The 6,085-nt window shown below is 36.6% G+C and overlaps 1 non-coding gene across 1 annotated transcript; it reads right to left on the reverse strand.

Moving 5' to 3' along the window:
* Window positions 1-239: 239 nt before the first annotated feature.
* Window positions 240-346, reverse strand: LOC133833748 (small nucleolar RNA R71). The gene has a single exon (XR_009893111.1). It is a non-coding gene; the product is annotated as a small nucleolar RNA R71 (small nucleolar RNA).
* Window positions 347-6,085: the final 5,739 nt, after the last annotated feature.

Below are 6,085 nucleotides of genomic sequence, written 5' to 3' on the forward strand. Positions count from 1 at the left end.
CATTTCATGGAATGGAAAATGAAAGTCCATACGTGCATATTAGAGAATTCGAGGAGGTAGTAGCCATGTTCTATAACTGAGCCAAAAATGTCGATTTTATGCGATTGAAGTTCTTCCCTCTCTCCTTGAAGGACAAAGCCAAAAGCTGGTTATACTCTTTGAGACCTAGGTCTATTGGAACATGGGAGGAAATGACCAAATTCTTCTTTCTGAAACACTTCCCCAGCCATAAGACCGACAGTCTAAAATGACAGATTTCCACATTTTCCCCAAAGGACAATGAAACGTTCTATCAAGTCTTGGAAAGATTCAAAGATTTGTTGAATCAGTGCCCGCACCATGGCTATGAGAACTGACATTTGGTCAGTTACTTCTATGAAGGCCTCACGAGTTGTGAGTGACAGTTTGTAGAAATGCTATGCAATGGTGAATTCCTCGAAAAAGAGCCAGACGATGCTCTTTAATATCTCGAAGAAACCGCGCAAAAAGTCTCACACATGGACTAGTCCAAGTGCTACTGATAACACCAATCGACACAAACCATCTGGGATTTATCAACTTCGAGAAGAGGATAGTATTAAGGCCCAACTCGAAGCTTTGAAAAAGCATTTTGAGGTCTTAATGACGAAAAATGGCCAAAAACCACACATGATTGCTCAAGCGGAACCACAAGAACCTTGTTTTGTTTGTGGAGGGATGGAGCATTTAGCTAAGGATTGCTTAACTATTAATGAAATGAGGGGGGTTTATGAGGAGCAATGCAATGCCTTAGGGGCGTATAACAAGCCATTCTCCCATATGTACAACCTTGGTTGGAGAAACCACCCAGATTTCAGTTGGAGAGATTCCAACCAAGCTCAATCGTCTGGAGGCCAATGGAGAAATGAACAACAAGTTCAACAATTAAAGGCATATTCTACACCTCAATACAATGCTCATCTATAATAAAATTCTCTTGAGAATATCCTTCATGCATTCATAGAGGAACAATCCAAACTAAATCGCCAAATGATGGAAGAAATCAAGGAAATGAAATGTCAATTCTCAAAATTGACTGAATCCTTGGCCATTCCGGAAAAAGGCAAACTTCCTTCCCAACTGAAATTCAATGTGCAAGGCCAAAACATGGCCTAATCTTCAAATTCCAATGATAAAAATGGTAAGGAAGTAAATTTCATCACAAATAGAAGTGGTAAAACTTTGCAAGACCCTCCAATAAAATCCAACTCTCCCAGTACTCCAAAAGTTATTCACAAAAATCCACCACTCAATGCCTCTCCAAAAGTACCATTTCCCTAGGCTTTGAAACTTGTTGGGAAACTTCCTGATAACCGAGCTGAAATCCTTGAGCACTTGACACAAGTGAACATTAATATTCCTTTGCTTTACATTATAAAACAAGTGCCGGCTTATGACAAAATCATCAAGGATCTATGCACTGCAAAAATCAAGCACCATGTCAAGAAGATTGCTTTCTTGACTGAACAAGTGAGTGCGGAGATTGATCAAAAGACACAGCCGAAATACAAAGATCTCGGTTGTCCCACCATTTCTTGCCAAATTGGGACTCATGAAGTCAGCCAAGCCTTACTTGATCTTGGCGCTAGTGTAAATCTCATGCCTTACTTTGTATACTCACAACTTGGCCTTGGAGAAATGAAGCCAACATCTGTTGTGCTACATCTTGCTGACTGCTTTACCAAAAAGCTTAGGGGTATTGTTGAGGATGTTTTAGTTCAAATTGAAAAATTCTATTACCCCATGGACTTTCTTATTCTTGATACCCAACCTGTGGTAAACAAGGAGTCAAAAATTCCTATTATCCTTGGAAGACCATTCCATGCTAATGCAAATGCTTTGATCAATTGTCGGAATGGCCTAATGAAGATATCATTTGGAAACATGATTCTTGAAGTTAATATCTTCCACATCAGGAAACAACCTCGAGAAGATGATGAATGCTATCAAACATTCATGATTGACACTTTAATTCTTGAGGAGGTTCACTTGCGAAGCAACTTCGATAATCTTGATGAACTCCTCCTTTTGTCTCAAAATGAATGTCCCAGTTCTATTGAGTCTACTCTTGCAATATCAGATCACATAGACTCACGCAATAGAAGGACTAAGTTTTGGCAACCTCGCTTTTAAGAGCTACCTCATGAGAGGGCACAGCTGAAAACTTCAGTCGAAGAGGTTCCAATTGTTCAATTGACCCAGCTTCCCGACAATTTGAAACATGTCTTATTGTGAGACGGTGAAACCTTTCCAGTTATCATCTCGTCCAACCTTCAAAATTCTCAAGAATTGTAGTTACTCAAGCTACTACAAACGCATAAATCTGCGATAGGTGGGACGCTTGCTGATATCAAAGTTATTAGCCGTTTAATTTTCTCCCATCGAATCAATCTGGAGGATGAGGCTATCCCTCGAAGATACCCTCAAAGGAGACTGAACCCCACAATGAAAGAAATTGTAAGAAATGAAGTTCTAAAATTGCTAGATGCTAGTATCATCTATCCAGTGGTCGACAACAAATGGGTTTGTCCCACTCAGGTAGTACCCAAGAAATCAGGTGTCACCATTGTTCAAAACGAAAAAGGGGTCCTTGTCCCCACAAAAAATGTGATAGGGTGGCGCATGCGCATTGATTATCGAAAATTAAAAGTCGCCTCCAGCAAAGATCATTATCCACTCCCATTCATAGATCAAATCCTTGAACGTGTAGCTGGTCATCCATTCTGTTGCTTTCTTGATGGCTATTCTGGCTATTATCAAATCAAGATTGCATTAGAAGATCAAGATAAGACCACTTTCACTTGTCCCTTTGGCACCTTTGCTTTCCGACGTATTCCATTTGGATTGTGTAATGCATTGGCTACATTCCAAAGACGCATGATGAGCATCTTCAGTGACATGATTGAAAAATCAATGGAAGTATTCATGGATGACCTAACCGTTTTCGGAAATTCCTTTGACACATGTCTTCTTCATGTTGAAGCTGTTTTAAAATGGTGTATTGTGAAAGGACTTGTGCTCAATCGGGAGAAATGTCACTTCATGGTATCTTCTGCATAGTCTTAGGCCTCATTGTTTCTGAAAGAGGAATTGAGGTTGATCAATCCAAAGTCGACATTATCTCCAACCTGCCTACTCCTAAGACTGTCAAAGACGTTAGGTCATTCTTTGGTCATGCTGGTTTCTATAGGAGGCTCATACAAATTTTTCAATGATTGGTCGTCCGCTAAGCAACCTCCTAGACAAAGATGTTACCTTTGAGTGGACACCTAAGTGTGAGGAATCATTCCGAACGCTTGTCAATTCACTCACTTCTGCTCCCATCATTCAGTCACCAGATTGGAGTCTTCATTTCGAAATCATGTGTGACGCCAGCAACTTTGCTGTGGGAGCTGTACTAGGACAACGAAGGGAGGGGAAACCCTTTGTTGTCTATTATGCAAGCCAAACTCTCAATAGTGCTCAAATGAACTATTCCACTAGTGAAAAAAAGTTGTTTGTCGTCGTTTTTGCCCTTGAAAAATTCTGATCTTATTTGATTGGATCACCTATTACGATCTTCACGGATCACTCTCCCTTGAAATACCTCTATTCCAAAAAGGATGATAAGGCATGATTAATAAGGTGGATCCTTCTTTTGCAAGAATTTGATATCATAATCAAGGACAAGAAAGGTGTTGAAAATGGCGTTGCAGACCACTTGTCCTGACTTGAATTCAGCGATCCCGCTGATGGTCCACCTATTCATGATGATTTCCTCGATGAACAATTGCTTTCTCTTACTAAGTTACTGTGGTATGGTGACATCGTGAACTACTTAGTAACAGGTGAACTCCCATCTGAATGGAGTTCACAAGACAAACACAAATTTTTGGTCGAGGTACGCAATTTATTTTGGGATGACCCATACTTATTCAAGTATTTCCTTAACCGAATCATGCGAATATACATCCACGACGATGAGGTGTCTAGTGTGATAAATTTTTTCCACAATGATGCTTGTGGTGGTCACTTTTCTGTGAAGAAAGTCGCTGCAAAAATCTTATAACGCGTTCTTTACTGGCCCATTCTGTTCAAAGACACCAATGATTTCTGTCGTTATTGTATAAGGTGCCAAAAGTTAGGTTCCTTGTCTCGTCGACACATGATGCCCTTGAACCCAATTCTTGTTATCGAAATATTTAATTGTCGGGGGATAGACTTTATGGGAACACTTCCACCTTCTTTTGGGCACCTTTACATTCTTCTCGCTGTTGAATGTGAGTCATGTTGAAGAGGTCCTTCTTAAGGACCCAATTTATACACTCTGAAATTCTGAATGGTTTGTTTGTTATTTTTTTTTATTATTTTTCTGCCCTTCTTTTATTTTTGTATGTTTTTCGTTCTTGTGTTGTGTTTGTTTTGGGGTATTGTTATCAGGCTATTTACGCTCTCATATCATGGACATGGTCATCATCCACGTGTTCTCTTTCCCTACCTTTTTCATTGAGTATTCATTTTGACATTGAGGACACTGTCTGATTTTTGGTTGGGGGTGGTGAGCATTCACTAGCATTCATTTGGAAAATATTATTGTCGTGTTGAATTTTTAAGTCAATTTTTTTTCAAATTCTTACAAGCATGAATACAACTTGTTGGTTTGAGTCAGTTTTTACTATGTTTAGCTATTAAGAAGTGATTTTCATAGTTCTTTTGTGCACTTTTCAAACATGTGATAAGTTGGTTGTTAATACAAATAGTTGAGAGAAATTTCAAGTTTAAAGTTGTTCATTTCTTGGTGAGTTGTGAGAGTTTAGAAAATAACTTTTTGAACTTTTATTGATCATTTGAGTAGGTAAAGTCACATCTTTGGAATTTAAAACATGACATTTACTAGAGGGATGTTTTTCATTTAAGAATGAGTATTTGTAATAATTTTTAAATTTGTGTTAAATTTATTTTATTTTTTTTGTAATTTCATTTTATTTTTGTTGCCTCTTGTCAAAGAAAAAAGAAGCAAAAAAAATATATAAATGAAAAAATATAAAAAAAGGAAAAGATAAACATAGTACAAAAAAATGATTAAAATATGAAAAAAAAAAGAACAAGAGCAACACTTTCTTTCATTATTTTGTAGTTGTTGGAAAAAACAATTTTTCTATTATTTTTCATGTTTTATGTAATTGTATAAAAAATGTATAATAATAATAAATTATTGTTATTAATAGTTTCCTTTTCTTATTTTTCATTTCTAGTTAGTTGTCATTTTACTCTTTGAGTTTTCTCATGTAAATCTCAAAGGTTGTTTGTCATTTGAATTCTAATAATTTGATATGCCTGTCTTGTGATCAATACTTGTTCAAATTGCTTGTCCTAAAATTTTTATCTTTTCTCATTTGAGCGTAAACTATTACATTTCCAACCCCAAGAGTGTTATCCTTCCCCTTAAAAATACTTTCAATGCCCGAGAGGAATTTGGAGTTGAGACCTTTATACTTTTGAATTTCTTTAATACTATTTGTGTTATGACTTGCGATAAAAATGAATGTGGTTTAGTGCACACACACACAACTCTGGAATTACAACTGAAGTAGTTTCGATAGTAATCTTTGACTTCTTGCCGATACTTTGAAAATGTTTAGATGATTTTGCTTGATTTGACTTGATTATTCAACTTGATAATTTTATTTTTTGCTTAAATTGCTAGGGACTAGCAATAATCTGGTTGGGGGTTATGATTAGTGCCCAAAAATTTCAATTTTTTACTTTTAAAGTGTAAGATAGATTAAGTTTTAATAAATATTTTCATGAATTTATTGTAATATATTCTATAATTGAAAATATTAATTTTAATTTAATTTGTGTTTTATTTTGTAGGAATTAATTGGTATTTTTGGCACTTGGAAAGAAAGCAAAAAAAAAAAAAAAAAAGAAAGAAAGAAAGAATCAAAACTGAAAAAAAGAGTTGAAATTGTTGCATTTTTTAAGAGAATTGGCCCAATAATTCGGCCCAAAGCCCAGGCCCGCTTGGTTTCTCCCTTCCCCCTCGCATGCCAAGTGGTGCGCCCTTGTTGTGCCATACATCCGC

The sequence above is a fragment of the Humulus lupulus genome, chromosome 4 (assembly GCF_963169125.1).
Source record: "Humulus lupulus chromosome 4, drHumLupu1.1, whole genome shotgun sequence".
NCBI classification, from domain to species: domain Eukaryota; kingdom Viridiplantae; phylum Streptophyta; class Magnoliopsida; order Rosales; family Cannabaceae; genus Humulus; species Humulus lupulus.